This window comes from Chiloscyllium plagiosum, chromosome 31 (assembly GCF_004010195.1).
Source record: "Chiloscyllium plagiosum isolate BGI_BamShark_2017 chromosome 31, ASM401019v2, whole genome shotgun sequence".
Taxonomy (NCBI): domain Eukaryota; kingdom Metazoa; phylum Chordata; class Chondrichthyes; order Orectolobiformes; family Hemiscylliidae; genus Chiloscyllium; species Chiloscyllium plagiosum.
This window is the reverse complement of record NC_057740.1, coordinates 34114108-34141709: the sequence shown is the minus strand read 5'-3', so window position 1 is coordinate 34141709 and position 27602 is coordinate 34114108. Positions and strand designations below refer to the sequence as shown.

Here is a 27602-nt window from a genome sequence, read left to right as displayed (position 1 = left end):
TGTGTCGCCACTTTAACCTCAAGAGCAACCCTTGCTGCACTAGTGCTTTATTTCATTTCCCACATCTGCCAACCTGATGCCCTCTTTGAATGAGTCTGTCTAATTAGTGTCAATTATTGCTGAATTATGGGCAGCCCTGGGCTGTGGACTTATGCCCACTGGGAACTAAATTGAAACTGCCCAAACTCATTCCACTTATGACCCTTCCTTAATAGCTGTCGGAGAGAGGAGACTTACACTGCAGTTGTCTAGACTGGATCCATGCCCATATCCCTGAGGTGAAAGGGCAGAAACTGTTCAGACTCAATTCTGTTACCAGGCAGAGAGAAGTGGTAGTCACATTGCATTTGCCTGAGTTCAAGGGTGCTCAAACCTACCACACCTATGAACATTCTTCCCTTGGCGCTTTGCATCTGAAAGCCAAGATAGAATGGAAACGTCACTTTCTCACTCCAGTCTTTCCTCTACAGCTTCTCAACCTTTCAATTTGACATATTCAGAGTATGCTGAACTCAGAACAATTAAAACTAACAGGCCCATGGTCAGACTTTAGTTCAAACTCACCAAATTTCAGTTCACACAGATATCTTACAAATAAAAACCCACTGAGTTTGTATGGTTTTCCAATTTTGCTTTAGCTTCCTAGCAGCTGCAGATGTTTTTTTTTCCCATTGGCTGTTCATATTTAATTCATTTTGACTGTGAATTTATGACTGCCTTAGACAGAGTGGGCCTTGACTTCAGTGTGTGTCCAGATTGTAAGCACTTACATATTATGGTTTCAACACAGTATTCAGCCGCTCAGGAGTTAATTTCTTTTATGGAAGATACCCAGCTTGCTGCTCAAAGCTGGCCAATTGAATTTGTTTCTTATTTCCATGTTACATGGTGCACATTAGCCCAGCTCAAGAGAATGAGAGACAATATATTATTAAAACATTGAATTAGCTCGCTTCGCCCAGTTCCTGTACTGCACAAGATGTGGCAGAACTGACAAAGTCTGCTCTGAATGATGTGCATCATTGTCAGTAAAATCAAATTCTTCTTGGCAATGAATCTTCATGAAAGGTACAGTCCATTAACCTCTTGAGAACAGCGCGGCTTAATTCTCTGACATCAACAAATGAAGGCCCCCTTGCAGAAAATAAGCATAAATAAACTGCTTTTCTGATTTTGAGTTTTGGACATTGATGTATCTGCCCCATTACTTATTCTCTTCTTCATTTCTTGCACTCTTCACTCACTTATGAAAGTGACAGTGGAGAAGAGTTTGCAAACTTTTGATTCACATTTGCATCACCTGAAGTTCAGAGCAAACAAATCAAATGTCAGAACTCTTATCCCATGAGTGTACAGTGCCATCTTCTATCTACATCCTTCATGGTACATAAATTTGTATTTTTCCATATAAATCCGATTTGAACCAATTTCAATTGACTTGGAATCTATTCCCAGGGGATAGTTTGTCAGTGCACATTATTTTTCTTGGGTGAATATGGAACGGAACTCTAGAAAGCAGAGTCCAGTTTTGTTATCCCCTAGGGAGCAGTTTAACCTGATGGCTTTATTGCTAGTTTGTGGTTTGCTAGCTCAAAAATGGTCTGTAGAAAATCATAGCATGTTTTGAGAGAGCATACAAGCAACTAACATTTATCTTCTTAAAAAAAAGTCAGATTTACTTCAGAAAATAATGTACCAGAATGAGTATTGTCTTCCACAGATAAAGAATGTCACAGCATAACCATTTTTCATGATACAGCGATGCAGAACATATCCAACCAATTAGTTATAGACTAACAAACTAAAGTTTATAATGCAGACATTGTGCTATTTTCCTGCATTATTGTCTTCCCCCCATTTTATGCAATACACCACATATGTGTGGATCGGGGGTCAATTCTGCTCCAAAACCAGTCAGTTTGAAGGAGTAAAACTATTTTCAGGTATGCCAGAAACTCGAACATAACTGGAAGATTTCCCAAAATGATTTATAGCTTTGTCCAAACAGAAGAATATTTCCTGCATGCACTGTTCGCAGTGTCACTAATGTATCGATGAAACATGGTCCTGCAGTATACAAGAACAGCCTGGAGACAATGCTCCTTTTTTACAAGAACTTTTTCTGGAGTAGACCTCCCTGTGGCTGGCTGGTCAAGGTCGGAAATTCAGTTTGTGGAGAATGGTAGCCATAAATTCCCATGTCCACCCCCCCTCCATCTCCCACGACATTAACCGACACTTTAATATGGAACAACTCCCAAAGCACAACTTAAAGATCCTGGTGTTGCATTTACTGGATTGCCAACTAACTTAATTAAGAGTCAGCTGGTTTGGCATGATATTATTGTATGTGATTCTACTTGCGCTTTGGGAAATCAGGTTGTTCACTTATCCAATCTTGCTGTGTATCCATCATTACTTTTTGAACATGTGTAACTGCATTTGGAAAGAATTGAAAAATAGACAGTCTTTTCACAATATTGTATGTTTATTCCTGTACATGTTTTACAAGCCATACTCCAAGTTGTTAGTCCTCCCCATCTCAAGGGTTATGGGGAAAAGGCAGGAAAATCAACATGAGGAGCATTGGATCAGCTGTGATCCTGCTAAATGACAAAGCAGGCTCAAGGAGCTGAACAACTGTTCAGCCTGTTCCTGTCCCTATTTTTAATGGCCTTATGGTCTTATAGCTAAGTCCTTAGCAAATAGCATTACTGCCAAGCCTATTCTTGCCCTGCAATATACATACATGACTACATAATTTTATCAAAAATTACATTGATGTCCTCAATGAATTGACAATGTCAGAAGTCACACAACACCAGGTTCTAGTCCAATACGTTTATTTGAAATCACAAGCTTTCAGAGTGCTGCTGCTTTGTCAGTTGAAGTAGACTTCACCTGATAAAGGGGCAGTGCTCCGGAAACTTGTGATTTCAAGTAAACTTGTTGGACTCTAACTTGGTGTTGTGTGACTTCTGACTTTGTCCACCCTAGTCCAACACTGGCACCTCCACCTCACTGGATTGGATATGCCATTGTTTTTAAACAGAGAATATGGATGTCACAGACCTTACCCTGTTCAGGGAAAGTTTAATTTGACTGAAATTGAACTGACATAAAAACTGACAGGAAATTGCAGTGAAACTTCAAAACCTCAGCTGTCGTACTGCCATTATGTATACTCTCAATTACTTAACAGCCTTTGTAATGGAAGGGTTTTGTTGCCAGCATTGTTGTAGCACATTTGTCTGAAATATTTCTCTCTGCTAATTTAATTGACGTGTTATGTTATTTATTTTAAATGGGTTTACACATCTGTCAGGATGGAAGACTTCTCTTCCTGGATGATTGCATTGTCACATATCAGTATGATTTCAAGATCTTTGTTTTCTCTTCTGCTTTCAAGGTTAGCCCATCAACTGGGTTCCTCAATTAGAAGAAATGGAATTATTTAAAGAGAACATTTACTCAGCTGTCAATTCATCCTTTCTAATTTTAATAAAGGGAGCATTTGCTCTTCATTGTGGTGTTCTAACCAAGCTTTGGCTCAAGTTGATGTTTTAACAGCAATAAAACAGCAAAGAGATGTTTTAAAATGACATGTAAGTACTTTGTATGCCTCCATTTGATATCAGAACATATCTTCCCAGCCTTTTAATGGTGTGGGCGATGGTGAGAAATTTGAGAAAATAGGACCCATTTGAGTGCAGTGAGGACCTTCTTGATGTAAAAACCAAATGTCCCATTTTCCAACCAACCCATTGAGTCAAAGTGTTATAAGCATGGAAACAGACCCTTTGTTTCAACCTGTCCACGACGACCAGGTTTGCCAAACTAAATGAGTGCCATTTGCCTGTGTTTGGTCCATATCCCTATAAACCTTTACTATTCATGTATCTGGCCAAATGTCTTTTAAATGTTGTAACTGTGCCTGCATTTACCCTTTCCTCTGACAGCTCATGGCACATACAAACAACCCTTCGTGTGAAAGATTTGCCCCTTGGGTCGCTTTTCAATCTTTCTTTTCTCACCTTAAAATTATGCCCTCTAATTGAATATTGAGCTGTGATTCTCATTAGTGAGTGCCATCTTAGTATGGATTATCACTCATTAACAGTCAGATTATTACTTCATATCACCTCATTCATCTGCAGTTTCCCAGTTTCCAACCCATCAGATGGAAACTAGGTGCCAAGAATTCCTGACGTGAAAGTCAGAGCGGCCATCTGGCTGCTCCAGCTCTCTACTTGCTCCTCTGAACCTCTACCTTGGGCACTTAGCACCAACATCTCAGGGCACTCTCCATGTGCAATGATAGCACACACCCAACATCCATGAACATTGGCATCTAACACATGCCAGCTTCATTGTATCATCACGGTGCATCTCTGATCCACGAAGAGTACAGTTCTGCACTTCGATGATGTACTTTGGAACATCCTGGTATCCATAACTGGAATATTGTTGCAGGGACATTTTGCCCTCAAGGATGGGCACACAGCTCACAGATTGGACCAGGCTGCTTCACAGGACTACTGACCTGCTCTCTTAGGCACAAACTGAGAGAGTGCTATCTGGATGGTCACAGCATCCCAGATTTCTCTTGACCTGGATTTTCGCACTCTTCTGCCTCAACCAGAACTTAAAGGTTCACAGTGCTTCTGTCTTCTTCCTGGGAAGAAGGCCTGCGCCATCCCCATCCACCATTGCCCTCCGCCAGCAGGCCAAGCTCACTTTGAACAACTTCTCCTGTAACTCCTCTCACTTTCTTCAGGTCAAAAGGTGTGGTCATGAATATCCACATGGCCCCAGTTATGCCTGTCTCTTTGTGGGACATGTGAAACATTCATATTCCAGTCCTACTCGGGTCCATCCCCACAACTCTTTCTGTAGTACATTGATGACATCATGATGCTGCTTCCCTCTGTCATTCAGAATTGAAAACAATTTCTCAAATTTGCTTCCAATTTCCATCTTTCCCTCACCTTCTCCTGGTCCATCTCTGACTCCTCCCTTCCCTTCCTTGACATCTCTGTGTCCATTTCTAGGGATAGGCTGGCCACTAATATCCCCAACAAACCCAATGATTCCCAAAGTTACATGAACTATACATCCTCGCATCCTGCTTCCTGGAAAGGCTCTGTCATTCATCCAGTTCCTCCGTCTTCATTCGGCTGTTCTGATGATGCTGACTTTGCCGGGATGGGTGGCGGGGGGGAGGGGGAGGCGGTAGGGTTTGCTCTCAGAGATGTCCATCTTCTCCCTCAACCAAGAATTCCCTGCCACTGTGGTTGACAGGGCCCTCAGTCATGTCCGACCCATTTCTTGCACTTCTGTCCTCACTCCTTTTCTTTGTCCTCACAAATACGATAGGGGTCCCCCCACCCTCACTTATCACACCATCATCATCCACATCCTAAGGATAATAAGCTGCCATTTCCACCATCTCCAGCAGGATACCACCACCGGACATATATTCCCATCCCCTCCTTTGTCAGCATTTTGCAGGAACTGTTCCCTTGGAGAGAGCCTGCCCCAGTCCTCCTCCATCCCCAACACCTCCTCACATGCCCACATCACCTTGCCATGCAATCGTAGAAAGTGTAACATTTGCTGTTTAACATCTCCTTCCTCACTACTCAAGGCCCCAGACATACAATCCAGGTGTGATCTACCTGTACTTCACTCAATCTAGTCTACTGTATTCACTGTTCAGAGTGTGGTCTCCTCTACACTGGAGACTGGGTAACCGCTTTGCAGAACACCCACAGTTTCCACAAAAATGCCCCTGAGCTTCCAGTTGCCTGCCATTTCAACAACCACCCTGTTCCCCAGCCAACATTTGGGTTTTGGGACTGCTGCTGTGCTCCACCGAAGCTCAGCATAAATTGGAAGAACAGGCTCAATAATGTTAAAACATCAACACCTTCTTCTTTGTCCTTTACCCAACCCTCACAACACAGGCCCTGTCAAGACTTGAGCTGCTTTCAGCACAACCAACCCATTTTCACCTACTTATGGTCCCCATTTTTTGCGTTTCTTTCTTCCTGGCTTACTACCATCCATTGCTTTGGCTCCCTAAAGGCCATTTTCTCTCCCTGGGCTCCATCTCCACCTCTCCACTCACTCCTTGTCTTCCTCCCCTCCCCACTTCAGCAGATATGTCTCATTTTCCCAGCTACTATTAGTTCTGAATAGAGTCCCTGCACTTGAACGTTAACTCTGCTCTCTCTACACTGATGCTGCCAGGCTTGCTGAGTTCCTCCATCAACTTCTGTTTTTGTTTCAGATTTCCAGCATCTCCACAGTTCATTATTTTATTTTACTTCTGTCTTGACATGTCTTTTAGCACAGACACAAAGCCAAGCAGCTTGTCATGGTTGCCAGCAGTATTAGTAAAGAGGGTGAACATGTTGTAGTCTGGCATCATGCCACATCAGTACCATACCGTACCATGTACCAACAGCTTATGTGCTAGATGCACTGCATGTATTTCAACCAAATGGCCATATCTCAAAGTCTAAGCAGTAGCCCTCAGTCAGGTCAAGGAAAACACCTTTCATTCTGGAGGTCTCTGAGCAGTAAGTCAAAAAAAGTTTCCAATATCAGTTCAGGACTTGGGCAACATCAGTGAGTCACTTAAGGAGGTTACGATCAGGATCCTCTCTTGGCAGGGATGCAGATCTGAATATCAGACACCCCACAACCGTCTTGGCTTTTCCTGTCTATGATGGGCTATTTTCTCCTAAAATGAGACAGAGGAAGGAACTGAGTGAGGTGAAAGTGGCTGGCACAGCTATTAAAGTTGGTGCAGTGAAGAAAAGGTGGCGTCTTGCCCTGAGTGAGTAAGTAGGAGGAGCAGAGGCTTGGTCGGGTTAATTGTCTAAGGGGATTGGCTCGGTAACAGCAAAGGAAGCAAAACGGTGCAAGCAACAGAGACAAATGTTGAAGATGCGCTTTGGCGAGAGGTGTGTGCAGTAGGAGAGAGAGCGAGTGTGAGGTTGCAGAGAGAAGATGCTGGTACTTACTCTGGTGGAGTAAAGAAGATTGGCAACCTTATTGCTACCTTACTGGGTATTCCTCAGGACAGATGATACCTCAATGACCCACAGGGCAACCTCAGTCCAGGCTGGCAGTGTCTGGTATTGTGGTCTCCTCTGGCAGTGCTGGGGGAAAGAGGACAGCCTTTCTATGTGCCATCCTGACCTCCAGGTCTCTGTCTGCAAACTGGTGCTCCAGTTTTCCTTTATCTGCCAAGTCCAGGGCAAACATGGCAGAATGTACAGGGCAGCACTAAAGTGCTGATGCTTGACTGTGTGTGCAACAGCTTTTAACAGCTGTCACCAGGTAAACAGAGATGCCCCAGCAGTGGGGGTGTACTTCCACCCACAGCAAGTGGGAGTATCAGGTAGACATCACACTAACAGGATACCAGAGGGGTTTGATATCTGGTCAGCGAGGTGAGTTTGGGCTGAGAGTATGAGAAAACTCACGAGGCCTCAAAGAGAGAAACCCTCCACGAAACACAACTAAAAGATCACTTAGCCGATTTCTGGTAAATTCAGCTCATCATTCTGAACTTGATGGCGATAAAGTGATTGACATGTGTCAGATTTTAGGTTTGTAACCTTGCAGAAGGAAGGGAGTAGTCCCAATAACACACTTAATAAAGTGAACTATCAAAACGCTTTCAACAAATGGTTGGGTCAGATGCGGCTCATTGATAGATTGAGAAGATGGTGTGTTCATTTCCCACAATTGCAGGCCGATGCTGCAATGCAGTTCAGAGGTAGTGCTACACTGTCTGAGGTACAGTCTTCCAACTGAGGTGTTAAAAGTGAGCTCTGCATGTCCTCTGAGGCTGCTATGAAAGATTCCATGACGTTATTTCAGACTGGTGTCTTGGCCAACCACTCAGTCAGTGCAAAAACAAAGATCTGATCTGAATATAAATTAGAAAACAGAAATTACTGGAGAAACTCAGCAGGTCTGGCAGCAGCTGTGGAGCAAGCCCAATATGACTCTTTTTTGGAACTGAAAAGTCATGGTTCTACCGGTCTTTTGTTCCAAAGTCATATTGGACTCAAAATGTTAACTCTCGTTTCTCCATCCACAGTTGCTGCTCCACAGGTTCTGGTAAGATGGCGGCGAAGTAGGACACTCCAGCTCGAGCTCGTTCACTCTGCCATTTCTTTTTCTTCTTTTCTTTCTTTTCCTCCCTTCTTTTGGCCTTGGATACCTGACCCTGGCCTCTATCTCCCTGCCTCCAAAGCAGTGACTGTCAGCCCGCAGTGGAGACGCCAGCGACCAGTGACCCAGTGTCGAACATGACGACAGCCAGCGATTAGACCATGTGGAGGCCCCCTGCTCTAGTCTGCTGCTCAGAGCCCTTGGAGTGACTATGATACTTGTTTTTTAACTTGGTGTTTTTCTGACCTATGGTTACACTGTGTATAGCTGTAATGTAATTTTTTTTTCTTCAATACTCTGTTCTGTAACTAAAGATTTTACCAAGGTACTGTGTACCTAAGCTGGCACCGTGCATTGGTGACATTGTTACACTATGACTAACTTTTTTTATCTCACAAATATATTTTATTCTTAACAAATATCTTTGTATAGTCTCAAATGCAATTTGGTTCTGTACATTAGCATATCAAGGAAAACAAAATTAGACTTTGAATCTATCCAAACAAACTAAAGGCAATCCCTCGAACATACAAGACTATATTGGCCTCCATTCCTGATGAAGGGCTTTTGCCTGAAACGTCGATTTTCCTTCTCCGCAGATGCTGCCTGACCTGCTGTGCTTTTCCAGCACCACTCTAATCTAGACTATATTAACATGCATTTGAGGCACTAAGGAAGACGAGCTGAAACTTTATTGCTGGAACAGCACAGCAGGTCAGGCAGCATCTAGGGAACAGAAGATTCGACGTTTCGGGCACATGCCCTTCTTCAGAAACGTCGAATCTTCTGTTCCCTAGATGCTGCCTGACCTGCTGTGCTGTTCCAGCAATAAAGTTTCAGCTTTGATCTCCAGCGTCTGCAGACCTCACTTTCTCCACTAAGGAAGACGAGTCTTGTCAGTGAAGGAGCTGTACCTGAGTATCTTTGAACCTAAGGTGGCACTGTAAGTGGCAACTTATCAACTTTTCACTGTACACGTTTGAATACATAGAACATAAAACATAGAACATTACACCGCAGTACAGTCCCTTCAGCCTTCCATGTTGCACTCTATCTTAACTATCCATGGGATAATAAAGCTCATTCAGTTCAATTCAATTATACCATGCCTGATGGGTTTCTCAAGCATTTTCCATTTTTATTTTGGATTTCCAGCATCAGTAGTACTTTGCTATTCTTTATATCCAACCATTGCTATCTGGAGCTGTACACAATATGGCTGCTCCATTTCATCCATTCACACTTCAATGATACTTCATAGCCACCAAATAAAACAAAGAGCTACAGATGCTGGAGATCTGAAACAAAAACAAAAATTGCTGGTGAAACACAGCAGGTCTGGCAACATCTGTGGAGAAAGCAATGTTAACATTTCGAGCCCAGTGACTCTTTATCTAATACATTATATCCATGTTTGTTAAAGGAGTAAAGTGTTTAGGCATGTTCTGATACTGTGAATTGAACTACGTAAGTGCAAACCTGTCTTTCAACATATACAAAATGTTCAAAATCTGTGTTTTAACAATGGAACTTTGTTGAAAGTAATGGTGCCTTTCCTCATCATCGAGAGTGTGGTGCTGGAAAAAGCATAGCAGGTCAGGCAGCATCTGAGGAGCAGGAGAATCAATGTTTCGGGCATAAGCCCTTCATCATCTATTCCTGATGAAGGGTTTATGCCCAAAACATCGAGTCTCCTGTTCTTCAATGCTGCCTGACCTGCTGTGCTTTTCCAGCACCACACTCTCGACTCTGACCTCCAGCGTCTGCAGTCCTCACTTTCTCCCTTTACTCATCGTGTCAGATATGTCCCACCTTTCTAACTTGCACTGGATCAAAATGCTGGAAATCTCTACACAATAGCAGTGTGTTCCTACACCACAACTCAAAAAGGTGGCTCACCATCACCATCTCCAGAGCAATTAGCGACGGGAAATAAATGCTGGCTCACCCAGCAATGCTGACATTCCATGAACAAATAAACATACATGGTATTTCCAGCTTACTGATACTAACTTCTGAAAATATCTGCTCCAGCAGGTACATGGGAACACCACCAGCTTCCAAGGTCCCCTCCAAGCCAGGCAGCATCCTGACTTTGAAATATATCACCGTTCCTTCACTGTCACGAGGTCAAAATTCAGGAATTCCCTCTCTAATGGCATTGTGGATCTATTTACAACACATGGATGCAGTGTTCAACAAGGCAACTCACCGTTAAAAAGGCGTTACTGACAGCAAAAGATTGGCTGGGACTTCATGCCTGACCTCCCCTCATGAGTCCTTAAGCATCATAACTGCACATCACCCATCCAAACACATCTAGTATGGGATTAGATTAGATTACATTACATTACATTACATTACATTACAGTGTGGAAACAGGCCCTTCAGCCCAACAAGTCCACACCGACCCGCCGAAGCGCAACCCACCCATACCCCTACATTTACCCCTTACCTAACACTACGGGCAATTTAGTATGGCCAATTCACCTGACCTGCACATCTTTGGACTGTGGGAGGAAACCGGAGCACCCGGAGGAAACCCACGCAGACACGGGGAGAATGTGCAAACTCCACACAGTCAGTCACCTGAGTTGGGAATTGAACCCGGGTCTCTGGCGCTGCGAGGCAGCAGTGCTAACCACTGGGCCACCGTGCCGCCCATTTTGGTACATTCAAAACACATTCACTTACCTACAGTTAACAGTGTGCCAGTCATCTCCTGCTAGAGACAAAGAGCCTGAAACAGAAACTCAAAGACATGAGAAATAGAATCAAGCATAGGCCACTCTGCCCTTCGAGCCTGCTTTACTGTTCAATAAGATCCTGCCTGACCTTCTATCTCATCTACACTTTGAGGAGCTATCCTTGTATTCTTTGATTCCCATTGTATTTTTCAATCGTGAACGGCACAGTGGCACAGTAGTTAGCCCTGCTGCCTCACGGCTCCAGAGACCCGGGTTCAATTCCCGCTTCAGGCAACTGTCTGTGTGGAGTTTGCACATTCTCCCCGTGTCTGCGTGGGTTTCCTCTGGGTGCTCCGGTTTCCTCCCCCAGTCCAAAAATGTGCAGGCTAGGTGAATTGGTCATGCTAAATTGCCTGTAGTGTTAGGTGAAGGGGTAAGTGTAGGGGAATGGGTTGGGGGGGGGTTGCTTTTCGGAGGGTTGGTATGGACTTGTTGGGCCGAAGGGCCTGCTTCCACACTAAGTAATCTAATCTAATCTCTGACTTGAATGTGCACAATCATGGAGCACCCACAGCTCTCCAAGCTAGAGACTTCCAAAGATTCACAATACTTTGATCAAGGAAATTTCTCCTCATGTCAATCCTAAATGGTCGACACTATTTTCTGAGACTTTGACCCACTCATTTAAGATACCCCAGACAAGGGAAGTGTTCTGCAAGCAACTCCCCAGCCAAACACCTTGGGAGCAAAAGCATCTGTTAAAATTGCATCTCTGTGCACCCTCAGACGATCAGAACCCATCCTCAAGATCAGATTGGCCATCCAATGATCATTGGCTGTGAAATCATTTATTTACCATAGGATGCAATCTCTGTTCCAGCCAAGAGGCAGTCCGGCTTCCTCTTGACTTCCTGTGGAAAGTCAGCCCACATCACATGAGCCAACAACGCATTCCAGAGGTATAATATATTCTGGGGATGTGCTGTTGATGAGTGCGGAAGCATGGGAAGAGAAGTAAACAATTTACATTCTCAATTTCACATTTGTAATACAGTAATATCAGATGCATGTAAAATTCAAATCAACATATTCAGATACATTTTTTGATGGAGGGTGCATGGTAAATTCATCTCATTGACACTGAATTTTTTTTCCACTGACAATCAGTTTGGAAACAATTATAGTGGCTAGTTTGCAGATTACAAATTGTTCAATTCAGACTTTTAGATCAATTCCGCGAGAGAGAAAAAATCTGAAAGACCTGCTGCTCCCATCCTGTAACCAAAGGCAAAATTGATCAAGTTACTTTTAATCGACTAACATTGTTCTGAAAAGTGGTATTTATGTAATGGAAGCAATAAATAATAACAATATGTCAATAATCCAGCTAGTCACAGATTGAAATTCTTCTCATTGTCAGTGCACTGATCCTTGAATTTGAAAATGCTCTCCAATATAATTTTACTGAAGGAAGTAATAAATATCTTGCGGTGGAACAAAGTTTTCCAATAAAAATCTAAGCTAATTTAATTATTAGTGTGTGCAAACATTCACGATCATGTTCGAAAAACTGCTGACCTCTCAAACTATTCCTTCATCAGCCACCCAGAATTTTTCTGAATCTTACCTGTTTTGGAGTAGGCTTTTTGGAAGTTTCCCACCAGAGACTGACAGAGGTTTCTCACCACATCTCAGCAAACTCAGTTCATTAACTGCCTCCAAATCCCCACCACCATCTGATTGGTGCCCTTCTAGCCCCATCAACTCGCCACTGCTGAGATATCCTGGACAAAGTTAAAAATCACACAATACCAGGTTATAGTCCAACAGGTTTATTTGGAAGCACTAGCTTTCAGAGCACTGCCTCTTCTTCTGGTAGCTAGTGGGGCAGGATTTATAGCAAAAGATCATAGTGTCATGCAATTAAAACGATATGTTGAACAAGGTAAAAACAATGACTGCAGATGCTGGAAACCAGATTCTGGCTTAGTGGTGCTGGAAGAGCACAGCAGTTCAGGCAGCATCCAAGGAGCTTCGAAATCGACGTTTCGGGCAAAAGCCCTTCATCAGGAATAAATGAAGGGCTTTTGCCCGAAACGTCGATTTCGAAGCTCCTTGGATATTGCCTGAACTGCTGTGCTCTTCCAGCACCACTAATCCAGATATATTGAACAAACCTAGATTGCTGTTAAGTCTTTCATCCTTTAGAATGGATTACAGGTTTCAGTTCCAGAGTATCCTGGAACAGACTGATATCCCTGGTGCCAGTGCTGTCTTTAAAAGCCAGGACAACCACTGTTAGTCCAAAGCTCTCCTGCACGATTCCTGACATTTGTCCCAGACATGACAGTCAAAGGAAATTAGTTATCCTGCTTTGTAGGTAGGGACCTGGGAGTCCTGGTGCACAGTGTGATGCAGAGGCAGAATATCCTCATTCCCCCAGTACTGGCAGAGGAGGTCACTGCTCCAGACCACACTAGCTTGGTCTGAGGTTGCTCGTTAGTGCAGTCTCAGCCACCTGGAGGAATGCAGAGCACTGTAGGAAGAAGGTCAGTAATCTTGCCCAATCCCTTAGTACAAGTACCACAATCTTCCCTCTGATGCCTCATACTCACTCTTCCTCTACTACTGTACCAACCTCCCATAAAAGCTTATGCTCTACCACTCTCACTGTTGCCTGCACTCACTTTCAGTCCCTGACACCATAAACCTTGCATGCCCTCTGGGCTGCCTCTAACTCAGTTGGAACGTCTCTCCAACAGCGCCAAAGGTAACAGCTATGCCACTCACTTTCACCTCCCTTAATACCTGCCTCTCTCTTATTCCAGGAGGGAAACAGCCCATTATGGGGCATAAAGAGGCACTGACATTCAGCACCTCACAATTCTGGGGAGAGGATCCTGATTCTGACAACCCTGAGTGGCTGACTGACTGTGTCCAATCTCTTAGACTGGTATCACAGGCTCTCCTTGACTAACCATGCCATTATCCCTCTGAAGTGAAGGCTATCTCCTTTGACTTGATTAAAGACTGCCGACAAAGATGAAAGCTTCCTGGATTTGTGTCCAAGCCAAATGTCATGAAAGTACAGCAATACTATGACTGTGGTATCTCTGGCTGAGGGGCAAAGGGCAAGAAGGCAAAGTAGGGATGCTGTGAACATTGAGGTAAGCTCAGAGTGACTGACAGAGCAGTGGAAACTGATTAAGCTTCAACTTGCAAAGAAAATTTAGATTTCTGCCCGGAACAGATAAAATTGTGTAGCAATAGGAAAGAAGCTTAGCGTGGGGCTAATTTGGTGGGCGAACGGGGAATGGAGAAACTGGGGCTGTTCTCCTGGGTGAAGAGTGAAGAGTGAAAAGAGAAGACTTGAATGTAAGATTTAAAAGCCAAGAGGCTGGGCAGATCAGAAAGAGAGAAACTTCCCGTTGTGGAAGTGTCAAAAACGAGAAGACATTAAATTAAGGTGATTAAGTTAAGGCAAAAAGAAGCAATGGTAACATGACATCCATGTGGTTTGGATCTAGAATGCACTGCCTAAAAGTGTGTTGGAAACAGATTCAATTGAGGCTTACAAAGGAGAACTGGATGTTTTTCTGACGGGAAATTTAAAAAAAATGATGCTAATAGGAAAAGTGAAATAGGTGAATGGTTCTTGGGAAGAGCTAGCATAGGCCTTCTTCTATGCTATAACTATTTTATGATTCAATGATAATTGTAGAGCTTTGTGCAGAGAATCAGATATGTCACAATGGGTTGAATGGCCTCCTTTATACTTTTATACGTGGAAGGGCCTGAAAGGGCTATCATAACCTCCTGTGCACAGCAGGTACCAAAACAGTGGACTTGGCCAAGGGTTTTCGCCATCTTCCCATCATTAGTTTAGAGGAAGATAATTTGCCTGCCTAACACAGGGGAAAGGCTCATGAAAACTTTCAACTGGAGTCTTTTTATGTAAATTGGGTTCGAAAACCAGTCATCACTTCCAGGCTAAGGTAGGAAGGGTAGTTGAAATGTTATTTCTGTCAGGCCAGGAGGAATCTGACTATCCACCAAATTAATCTGGGCAACTGATAACCCAGACAATCTGCTCACTGCATTCACCCTTCCCGTGCCCCATGGTTCACCTGGAGTCCACGATCATTGCTCCACACTGAATCTGGTCAGCTGCAATAGGTTGGGCAGATTGCCAGTATTAATAAATTGAAGTCAGTCTCTTGAGATTGTCCAAGTCTCCGTCTGTGCCTCCCTGTTTTTCCACAAGCCATCTGTTAAAATACCCTCGCAGTAATCTAAAGGATGCAGCTGACGCCCCCATACATCCTGGAATACATTTTCCAAAGGAGGCCACTGGGGTAGGAGCTCGAGTACTTTTTAGTGCTCTTCTTGCCCAAATGTACTTAGACAAACTATAGCATATTATTACAGAATAATTAAGGAGTCCATTCAGCATGATGTGTCTCAGTGGACAGCATTCTCACCTCTTGCATCAGAAAATTCAAATTTCACTCAGGAAATTGGCACAACTACTCAGCTGACAGAGCCAGGACTGAAGGGGTGCAGCACTGTTGGAGTTGACAGACCCAGTACTGAAGGAGTGCAGCACTGTTGGAGTTCAGATCCAGTATCGAGGGAGCGCAACACTGTTGGAGTTGACAGACGCAGTACTGAAGGAGTGCAGCACTGCTGGAGTTGACAGACCAAGTACTAAGGGATTGCAGTACTGTTGGGGCTGACTGTTTTGGAATGGACAATAAACTGAAGACTCTGCTTCACTGATCTCTCAGGTCCATAACAAAGAAGTGCAGGGGAGATCTCTTTAACGTCCTCGCCAATATTTATCTCTCAGTCCCAACACTATGAAAATACATTGCCATGTTGTAATCATATTGCTAATTGTGGAGCTTGCTGTGTGCAAATTGGCTGTTCCAATTGCTTCATGGAAACAGTGACTAGTATTGTGATTTGTTTTGACCTCCTTATTTAAGGAAGGAAATTGTTTCATTGCAACAAGTTCAGAGAACATTCACTGTGATGATCCCTGGAATGGAAAAATGGTCTTATGTGCAAAGACTAAACAGATGAGACTCTACTCACTGAAGTTTAGAAGAATGAGAAGTGATCTCATTGAGACATGTAAGATTTTTAAGGAGCTTGACAGGGTAAATGCTGAGAGTATGTTGCCCCTCAAGGGAAAGTCTAGGACCAGAGGGCATAGTTTCAGAATAAAGAGGCACCAATTTATGACTCAGAAAAGGAGGAGTTTCCTCTCTCAGAGGGTTGAGAGTCTTTGGAACTCCTTGGCGCAGACAGCTGTACATGCAGAGTCCTAATGTATATTAAAGACTGAAATAGATCGATTTTAATCAGTTGGGGAATCAAACAGTTAGAAAGAAAGGGCAGAAAAGTGGAATGTGAGGAATTTTGGATCTGTCATGATCCTGTTGAATGGCAGAGCAGTCTCCAGAGGCTGAATGGCCTACTCCTGTTCCTATTTCTTATAGTGTTATGACATTGTGAGGCAGTGAATAGTGACATGATAGTGCAAACACTTTCCTTTATTTCAGCAAAGGTCAAGTAACTGTGGCTTAGATAGGACATCAGGCATTAACTCTATGAGCTGGAAATGTGTTGCTGGAAAAGCGCAGCAGGTCAGGCAGCATCCAGGGAACAGGAGAATCGACGTTTTGGGCTTATGCCCATTCCTGAAGAAGGGCTTATGCCCGAAATGTCGATTCTCCTGTTCCCTGGATGCTGCCTGACCTGCTGCGCTTTTCCAGCAACACATTTCCAGCTCTGATCTCCAGCATCTGCAGACCTCACTTTCTCCTCAATTAACTCTATGAGGCTCATTTAAGGCTTGAGAACTGGATACATTTTCATTGTAATGAAATTACTTCTGGTTTTGTACTCATTGCACTTTACATGCAGGGGTTGTGTAACGGATCTTACTTGGATTCAAATGGTGTGCAGTGTGTTTCTCTGCGGATACAAGGCTGGAGAAACCAAGCAGGTCTAGCAAGAGAGGAACAGAATTAACACTGAGACTCTGGTATAACTTTTCTTCAGTCTGAAAGGTGTTGGAAAATAGGTTGTTCTTTAAACTTTTGACAGAGGCAGAGGGGGATCCAGAGGGCACCTGTTAATAGTGGAGAAAGTAAAAAAGGGATGTGAAAATGGTATAAATTAAGGTGTAAAAGGGAGAGAATTGGTCCTTTCTACAAAGTGTAAAGCAAATAAGACACAATCAAGCTGTAGGGGAGGAGTGGGGGTCATTGGGAGAGAATGTAAGAAAAGTGGACAAGAGACATAATGTAGTCGGTTTTAAAGTTATTGCATTCAATGTTGAGATCTTCAGGCTTTAAAGTGCCTAAGCGGAAAATGAGGTGGTGTTCTTCAAACTTGTGTTAGGCTTCATTGGAAGACTCCAATAGGCCCAGGTCAGAAATGTGAACACGAGAGCAAGGCAGTTTCTAGAAATGGCAAGCAACTGGGAGGTCAGGGTCATTCCTATGAACAGAGTGGAGGTGTTCCACAAAGCAGTCACCCAGTCTGCAATTTCATTTCACTATTGTAAAGATGACTGCATTGTGAGCAGTGAATGCAGTAGATTAGATTGAAAGAAATACAAGTGAAATGCTGCTTCACCTGGAAGGTGTGTTTGGGGTCCTCGACAGTGACGGGGGAGGAGGTGAATGGGCAAGTGTGTCTGCACCTCTTTCCCCGACACTTTCCCCATTATCCTGAAAATGTTTCCCTTTTAAGTCCCCTAGGCCTGTGCTCAAAACATCAGGTCTTGAGCACATGAAGATCAAGGGTGAGGTAACAATGCAGTACTGAAGGAGGTTCTGTCTTTTGGAAGAGAGTTAGGCTTAGGGTGATCCCTGATATGGAGGGATTGTCTTATGAGCAAAGGATAAACAGGTCAGAACTCTATTCACTGGAGTTTAGCATGAGGAAGTGTTCAGAGTTATGGAGGCGTGGACCAGGATATCACAGAGGGAACAGTCCCTGCAGAATGCTGGCAGTGAAGGGAAGGGTAAGATATGTTTAATGGTGGCATCCTGCTGGAGGTGGCAGAAATGGCAGAGGATGATCTTTGAATGGGGACTCTAGTGGGTTGGAAAATGAGGACAAATTGTTTTGGGAAGAAGGGGAAGGGATGAGGACAGAAGTGCAGGAGATGGGTATGACATGGCTGAAGGCACTGTCAACTACAATAGGGTGGAGTGGTGATGGAACCTCAGTTGAGGATAAAGGAATCATGTTGGTGGCAGCTTGGTGCCAGATGGCATCATCAAAGCAGATGTGACTAAGACAGGCAAACTAGGAGAATGAATGGAATCATTGCAGGAAGCAAGGTATGAAGAAATGCAGCCAATGGGCTTGTAAAGGATATTGCTGAGCAGCCTATCCTCAGAAATTACTTCTCACCCCCAAGGAAGGGAAGGCAAAGTCAGAGATGGACCAGGCGAAGGTGAGGAAAAGATGGAAATTGGAAGCAAAACTGATGAATTTTTCCAATTCCGGATGAGAGCAGCAAATGAGTACATCATCAATATTTGGGAGAAGGAAGAGATGGGCGAGTCCGAGTAGGGCTTAAGGCATGTCCCACACACCCCACAAAGAGACAGGCATACCTGGAATCCATGCAGGTATCCATGGCTACACCGTTGACTTGGAGAATCTATTGTAGTTCTAACAGAGGTATAAAGGGTTTACAGATGTGAATACTGGATGGATTTTACAGAGAATAAAATTCAATCAAGCCGATGCTATTATGAAAGCAGATATAAGTGGAACTCTTCCTGTCACTTTCCCTGTTATTTGCCTAAATGCATTCATTATTAACTGCATAATTTCAAATTTGCATAATTACTAATAGCTCCAAAGGCAGTCATCAACCTATCACCATTATAACCATCACAATGTACTCACAATTACTCCCAGTATCATCAACATAGATAATATTGTATTAAGCAATGTTAAGATTCATGAGCACATTCCTGATGAAGGGCTCTTGCCCGAAACGTTGATTTTCCTGCTTCTCGGATGCTGCCTGACTTGTTGTGCTTTTCCAGAGCCACGCTCTCAACTCAGAGCTCTACCATGCTGACTCTCATTCCTCCTTCAATTCAGCTTGACACAGACTCAGATGCAGCCTAACATGGTCATATCCAAACGTTTCTCCTGTCACTGCTTCTTTGCTCTCCCTCATGCTTACAGTCACTCTGTCTGACAGTTAAACAGTACAAGCTGAAGGTAGTTACCAGGTTAGGTTAGAATCTAAAACAGAAGGAAGGTTAATGCTTTGGGACCATTCTTGAAAACAGTGGAAACATTGACCTGTCCAAGATCTTCACGAGCCCTAATATGTATTCTCAGCATCATCTGTTTTGACTTCAGAATTATAGTTTACCTTCTACCTTGTTTATCAAGCCCTTGGCTTCTGCTCTTCAGTTTCTCTCATATCTGAAGTTCAGCAATTTTTTTTTCTCCTTCCATCTACATTCTTTCATGCCTCTCTCTTTGCTGCCAGGTTTCACATTTTCCAAAACTCTTTTTAATCTATAACTCTGACACTTTTATTTCCCTCACCGGTCTATTCTGTGTCTTTTGTGTGAAATCTAAAACATCCCACCTTGCTTTCCTACTTTTTTTCCAGTTCAGATTCTCAACAAATTTATTATTGTTACTTTTCGCTAACATGTTTGCATCTCAGGTGGCCCATTAAGGTTTGGAAATGAAACATAAACTAATCAAAGGCCTTTCAACCCTCCTTCTTCCAGAGGTCAGCTTAGAATATAGATAGCAGTATATGGCACAGGAGGAGATCATTTCATACATCATACCTCTACTGGCTCTTCAATAGAATTAATGATTTATTCTCCTTCCCCTACACCTTCCCCATAATCCTGCAAGTCCCCAGGTCCCATGCTCTAAACGCTACATGCGGAAAGTACTTTACACAGAGGGTGGTAGGTGCCTGGAAAGCATTGCCAGCAGAGGTAGTGGAGGCAGGCACAGTAGATTCATTTAAGGTGTGTCTGGACAGATGCATGAGTAGATAGGGAGCAGAGGGATACAGATCCTTAGGAATTGGATGATAGGTTTAGATAGTGGATTTGGATCAGCTCAGGCTTGGAGGGCTGAAGGGCCTGTTCCTGGGCTGTAAATTCTTTTTGAGATAGTGCCATGGGATCAAAGGTGACATACCAGTGCAACACTGAAGGTGCTGTCTTTTGAATGAGGTGTTAGGGCGAGGATGATCCCTGGTGTGGAGGGATTATCTTATGCGCAAAGGTTAAAAAGGCTGGGGCTCTACTCACTGGAGCTTAAAAGAGCGAGAGGTGATCTCATATAGGATTCTTAAGGGACTTGACAGGGTAAATGCTGAGAGGATGTTTCCTCTCATGGGAGAGCCTAGAACCAGAGGGCATAATCTCAGAAAAAAGGGACAGCAATTTCAGACTCAGTCTTTGGAACTCTTTGCCTAAGAGAGCTATAAGGGCAGAGCCTTTGTATACATTTAAGACTGAGATAGATAATTTCTTGATTGTTAGGAGAATCAAGGCTTATGGGAAAAGGGATGGAAGTGGACATGTGGAATATTGGAACAGTCATGATCCTATTGAATGTCAGAGCAGGCTTGAGAGGCTGAATGTCATATTCCTATTTCTAATTCTTATGGATGGTGTGGATGTAAAAGATCCCATGGCATTATCTCAAAGAAGATATCCCTCATGTTCGAGCCAATAACTATAATTTAATCAACTCAAAAGAATACAGGTCTTCTGGTCACTATTACATTGCAGTTTCTGGTAGTTTACTGTGTGCAAACTGTTGCATTTCTGACATGACAACATGGATAATCTTTCAAAAGTCCTCCACTGGTTGTAAAGCGGATTGAGACATCTAACCACCATGAAAGTCCATATGTTGTTAATTCCTTTTCACTTATTATGGAATCTGAATCCACATCCTGTCAAGCAAATGAATTCAATTTGAAGTCACTGCATTTGTTTAATCTGAAGATGTGCCCCATCACTGTGACTTAAATTTCTGAAGTGTTTCTGAAGAAGGGTCACTGGACCTGAAACATTAATTCTGCTTTCCCTCCACAGACGATGCCAGACCTGCTGAGTTTTTCCAGCAATTTCTGATTTTGTTTCTGAATTCCCTTAAGGTTCATTTTTGAAGAGAATTTAGGTTACTTGATGTGAATAAGAGGAAAAGGAGCAGCCAGCCTCACCACATTCCTGGCCCAACAAATAGTTGCAGAAGGAAGACAGGCTATGTCAGTATAAACTGACAGCCAAGGCTGGAGTACAGGTTGAGAAGATTTAAGTCTCTGCTGAGCAGCAGCAGTGTCTTTTAACGAGTGCAGGACTGAAAGTCGAGGGCAGAGGCAAATGTGAATAGTTTAGTTTGTGTAACATTACATAGCATAAACATTACTCATTCATCCTGTTATATATTATTCAGGCAAAAGAAAGACACAAATGCTTGATAGATTCAGGCTGTTGCACAACGACAAATACACATAATAGTCAATCTCCCATTGCCTTGCATGTTTGGGAATTGAAGACCAAGTGTAGCCTTCAAGTGAAACAAGGTTAGAGGCTTGGGGATAATTGGACCAGGGTGTGCAGATGTAATTCAGTCCTTCCACTAGCCGGAGGGTGTGATTACAGCCTGACAAGCTTTACATAAGTAGTCTCCATTATAACAGTGAGCATAGGAATTTATAATGGAAAAAGTTGACGGGAAATGCATGCAGATGTAAGACTTGTAATATATTATTGATAGGTAGAGATACTGTGATATTAACCCTCAGAGTATCAATCCATTTGGAAAGCTTCATATTTGCATGGTACAATCATTCTTGTGTCTGAGTTTTCAACCAAATATTTCTGCTAAACAGAATTCTCAATTTCGCTGTAAATATTCCCATTAAGGGCTGATTAAATATGGAATAAGCTACCGGAGATCAATACAGAGCCCACATGTTGGTGACAGACTTCGGTAAGGGATAACACCTTTATTTCCTTTTGAACCATAAACTGAAAAGCAGAAGTTGGATTGCTATATGGCTAGGAGCACCAGGACAGTTTTGCAAGTTGCAGATGAAATAGGATTGTGAAGTCGACACTTTCACTGCATGTTTTACAGCGGTGAGGTTGGTACCTTATGAGACAGAATGGCACCAGGAGTCTTTGAGTTAAGGAAACACTACCTAATGACAGCCTTCAGACTGGTCCACTGCTGTTCATTACAGACTTGTGCATTATTATACCTGGGTATTATAGTAGCTGTATATAATTCCAAATCAAGCTTATGGATATACGTCCAGTTTCAGAGTGATAAACTAAAATCAATTATGTGTAACTGAGGAAAAAGATCTTTTCTGGGTAGACACCATTTCATTTCTCTTGTTTAATTTTTCTTTGTCCACCTTGGGAGTTCTTCTGAACTATCTGGTTCATTGTGAGAAAAAACAAAATATTCACTGATAAAATAGATTCATTTTTGAGACTTAAATTGCCATTAATCTGGTGAGTGGATTTTGATATTAAAAATGGGATGCACATTCTCTCTGTGGCTCAGAGACAGAGACATTCAGAAGCTGCTCTCTCACCTGCTCTCTCTTTCTCGGTGACTGAAAAAGAAAAACCTAATTGCTTTGTCGTAGAGTAACCCATTCACGTTTACCATTGTTAAAAATATGTTAGTTCACAAAGGAATTGAGTTATTTCCTGTTATGATGAAACCTAATGTGAACTGCTTTTGCCCTGAATAGTAGTGTCAGTCAGGTGAATTGATAATCTTGGTCGTTTAATTGGTTAATTACACATTTGTGACAGTTTATGGAATAGTAGGGCTTGATTATCAGTGCACTCTTCCCAATTGAGACAACACTTTACTCCGTGGTCACACTCGGTTCCAGTTCCACTCCAGAATCTTGGACACATGAGCTTGACTGACTCTTCAGCTTATTCCTGAGGGAGTGCTACACTGTGTGAAATACTGTGCAGCAGCTGGTCAGTCAGGGACGGGTCTCTGGAAGTGGTGTCAAGAAGGTGGCAGGTGGAGGAGCAAGCACAGAGACCCAGTATTGGCTGCTATGTCAGTGGAGGCCAGCGGTGGCTTCAGTGAAGAGATGTTTTCAGCTTGGTATCCAGCAGACCCACGATTCCTTTGGTCGTCTTTTGTAATGACTTCTTTCCCGGGATTGACGATGAGATTGGTCCTTGGCGTGGCCTCTGTGGAGTTTTGCAGCGCGCTATGCCAGTGGACCGGTGTGGCAGTCTTGCAGCAGTACTGCCTTATCCCAAACCCAAAAGCCGTGAATTGAACTAAGATAGACTTTGTCTTGATCTTTAAATTTTTTTTCTTGGTTATGCCTTTTGTTATTAATGTAGGTGGTATGGTGACTTAAACACTTTTCACTGTATTTTTCTTTCGTAAAAATAAAAGTAACAATAGAATTAGATGTTATCGTCACATGTACTCAAGTACAGGAGTACAGTGAAAAGTGTAAAATGTCACCATTCTCCAGTGCAAAAACAGTAGAAATAAAAAACAAAGCAGAGCCAAAAGGAAAGAAAAACATCCAGATCTAAAAGAAAGAAAAAAAATATAAAAACTATTGGTCAAAGTCTTTGGAAAATGGGATTAGAATAGTTACATCACCACTTTGACTGGTGTGGACATGACGGAACAAAAGGGCCTTTTACATTGCTGTAAATCTCCATTACATATTGAGCAAGGTATCAGAGGGAGATTAAAGTGGTGCTGGAAAAGCACAGCAGGTCAGGCAGCATCCGAGGAGCAGGAAAATCGACATTTCGGGCAAAAGCCCTTCAGGAATGATTCCCGATGAAGGGCTTTTGCCCAAAATGTTGACTTTCCTACTCCTCGGATCCTGCCTGACCTGCTGTGCTTTTCCAGCACCACTCTAATCTTGACTCTGATCTCCAGCATCTGCAGTCTTCACTTTCACCTAAGGTATCAGAGGGATCTAGTGACTACAAAATGCCAGCACAACAAGTTAACGCATTCAAAAAACATTGGCACAAGGCAGTAAACCAAGAACTGGGTGAAGAAAAGTAATCTTAATTTCCAAACTCAAGGCATCATGTATATCTCACAATACTTGTCAAAACAGTTATCATTAAGGACTAAATATGAATGTAAAGTTTCAAAGGTCCCTGAATTTTGGCAATAATTAAAAGGTGAAATTGTATGGTCGCTGAAGAAATCTTTTAAATAACCTCAGTTATCTTTCAGTTATTCCAAACATTCCATTGTTATTCCTACACCATCACAGTATTTCACATCTTAACTACAATCATTTTTGCTCAAAATTTTCAAAATGATTTATATGATGTAGTTTTTCCCAGCCAAATTCTGATTTAGACTTTTTTACCACAAAACGATTGAGTTATGGTTTGTTCTTTAGTGTATCCAGCCCATTCAAGGCTGTTCCTTTGTTCAAATTAACAAAAAAACTTTAGCTGATGCTGGTTGAAGTAGTCAGTAAGAAACTAGTCAGATTTCTGCTTGCAAGTCCTATTCAATCATATTCTGCAGGAGTAACAATTCTTCTGAAGTTGCAACTCTGACACTTGGTAGTGAAGTCAGTCACACTTCATGTCCAGTCAATATTAAATCACAGAATAATCCAGATACAATAAGAAAAGATATGCGGCATTGTTCTGCATCCATCTCGTTCCTTATCGATCTGTCACTATCAATCTCTGTCTCCTCTCTTTCCTTCATATTTTGCTCAATGATTCCTTTCTCTGTCAGTCATTCACAGTTTATCTGTTTATCACATCACTTTCTGCCTGACTCTCACACTGTTGTCACCTCTCCCTCCATTTCTATAGCACCAACCTCTCCATATATATCTTGTTGTTGCACAATCAATCAGTCTCTAAATCCCTTGTTACCTCACCCTTTCTGTGCCCTTGTCTCCCTCCCACTCTGTCCCCTCACTTCTCTCCCTACTGTTTTCCCTTGCTTTCCCTCTCACTGTGCAAGACAACATATCTGTCTTACTCACTGCTCACTTCACTTTCTCACTCATTGCAGTCCCTGCCTCTTTTTCTCCACTGTTGGTCTTACCTTCTGTATCCTTTTTCCTGCTTTATTCTCCCTCCCACTCTCTCATAACTCCCCTCCCCCTCCATACACTCTCCTTCCCCCAAACCACTTTGTCTGCCACCATAGTTCCCTCCCTGTGGCTCCCTTTCATTCATCCCCTCCACTTCCTCATCAACTCCCACAATGTCAGGTTGTAGTCCAACAGGTTTATTTGGAAGCATTAGCTTTTGGAGCGCTGCTCTTTCATCAGGTGGTTGTGACAAAGGAGCAACGCTCCGAAAGCTAGTGTTTCCAAATAAACCTGTTGGACTATAACCTGCTGTTGTGTGATTTTTAACCAGCTCCAAAACCAGCTCTTCCATATCATGGTCACCAACTCCCATCCACTTCCACATCCTTGCTACACCACCTCCACTCCCACCACTCTTACTCCTTCACCCCTCCCTTTCCGTTTCTCTCTGTCCCTACCCCCTTCACACACTGTCTAAATGACTAGTCTATTCCACTGTCTTTCGACTGAGTATTCAAATCAAGGTTCTAACTGCCCTCTTAGGCATTTAGTATAAGAAAACTTTGAAGTTTTCTTAGCAACCTGACAAATATTTATCACCTGACCTACATTATCACAGAATCATGGAGTGGATAAAGTGCAGAAGAAGACCATTCAGACCATCAGCTCGTCAAATGAGCATCATTACCTGTTGTCAACTTCCTGCATTTTCTCCATACCCGTGCACACTAATTCTATCGAGATGCCCTCTTGAATGCTTCAATTGAACTTGCTTCCACCATATTTCCAGTAGTGCATTTCAAACCCTAAATATTCACTGTGTAAAAAAAATTTATTCTTGCTTTTTTTGCCCATCATTTTAAACCTATGCCCTCTCGTTCTTGTTCCTTTTGCTCCATATTTACTCTAACATGTTCATGATTTTGAAAACCTCCATCAGATCTCCTTCCAGCCTCCCTCTCTCCAAGAAGAACAGTCCAACCATCTATCATAACTGAAGTTTCTCATCCTTGCAACCATTCTTGTCAATCACTTCTGCATCTGCTCCAATGCATTCACATCTTTCCCATAATGAGGCACCCACAACTGCACACAATACTCCAGCTGAAGTCTACCAATTGTCTTATGCAAGTTCAACATCACCTCTTTGCTCTTCTACTCTATGTCCTTATTAATAAAACCAAGAACATGGAGTTTTCTTAACTGCTCTCTCCAACTATCCTACTAACTTCAACAATCCGAGCATACATACACCCAGGTCCCTTTGCTCTTGCATTCCCTTTATAATTGTACCTGTTATTTCATATTGTCTCTTAATGTTATTCCTACAAAAGTGCATGATCTCACACTTCATTGTATTCAAATTCATCTGCCATCTCTCAACACACTCCACCAATATGTCAATGTCATTTTCAAATTTCACACTGTCTTGCTCACAGATTATAATTATTGCAAGTTTTGTGTATCTGCAAACTTTAAAATTGTTCCCTGAACACCAAGATCCAGTTGTTTTATCTTTTCTTTGGATTTATTATTGTCATATATACCTACACACAGTGAAAAGTTTTGTTTTGCATGCAGTACAGGTAGATCAAACCATACAAAGTGCATATGGGTAATAGAACAGAGCAAGGAATACAATGTTACAGCTGCAGAGATGAACAAAGAGCGAGATCAACATTAAAATTAAAATTTGAGAGGTCCATTCAGAAGTCTAATAACAGCAGTGAAAGTGTTGTTCTTGAATCTTTTGGTATGTGTGTTTAAGCTTTTCATCTTCTGCCTGATGGAAGAGGTTAGAAGAGATTTTTATGGGGATAGGAGGGGTCTTTGCTAATGTGTGATGAAGCTGCTCCTTTAACATGATTATATTGTCCTTGGCTTTTTTTCAGAGATGTTGTAAAAGACACAGACTCCGAAAAATCTAAGTTGAAGGGTTTTAGGGCCAGTTTGGTTATAGTTAACAGATACTGCCTCAAGTAAAAGGCTTTCAAGTTTTAAGAAAAACACTTAGAATCATAGAGTCATAGAGATGTACAGCATGGAAACAGACTCTTCGGTCCAACCTGCCCACGCTGACCAGATATCCCAACACAATCTTGTCCCACCTGCCAGCACCTGGCCCATATCCCTCCAAACCCTTCCTATTCATATACTCATCCAAATGCCCCTTAAATGTTGCAATTGTACCAGCCTCCACCACATCCTCTGGTAGCTCATTTCATATACTTATCACCCTCTGCGTGAAAATGTTGCCCCTTATGTCTCTTTTGTATCTTTCCCCTCTTACCCTAAACCTATGCCCTCCAGTTCTGGACTCCCCAATCCCAGGGAAAAGTCTTTGCCTATTTATCCTATCCATGCCCCTCATAATTTTGTAAACCTCCATAAAGGTCACCGCTCAGCCACCGACGCTCCAGGGAAAACAGTCCAAGCCTGTTCAGCCTCTCTTTATAGGTCAAATCCTCCAACCCTGGCAACATCCTTGTAAACCTTTTCTGAACCATTTCAAGTTTCACAACATCTTTCTGATAGGAAGGAGACCAGAATTGCATGCAATATTCCAACAGTGGCCTAACCAATGTCCTGTACAGCCGCAACAT

General features: G+C 42.6%; 1 long non-coding RNA gene across 2 annotated transcripts in view; it reads left to right on the top strand.

Moving 5' to 3' along the window:
- LOC122565405 overlaps positions 1-27602 on the top strand; it is a 100032-nt gene that overhangs the window by 70437 nt on the left and 1993 nt on the right. Inside the window, exons 3-4 of one of the 2 annotated variants that reach the window (XR_006316156.1) lie at positions 3410-3605; positions 10228-10263. The exons of the other annotated variant lie outside the window; for it this stretch is intronic. This is a non-coding gene — a long non-coding RNA (uncharacterized LOC122565405). Of the gene's footprint in view, positions 1-3409; positions 3606-10227; positions 10264-27602 lie in introns of those variants that run through there. 2 annotated transcript variants of the gene reach the window in all.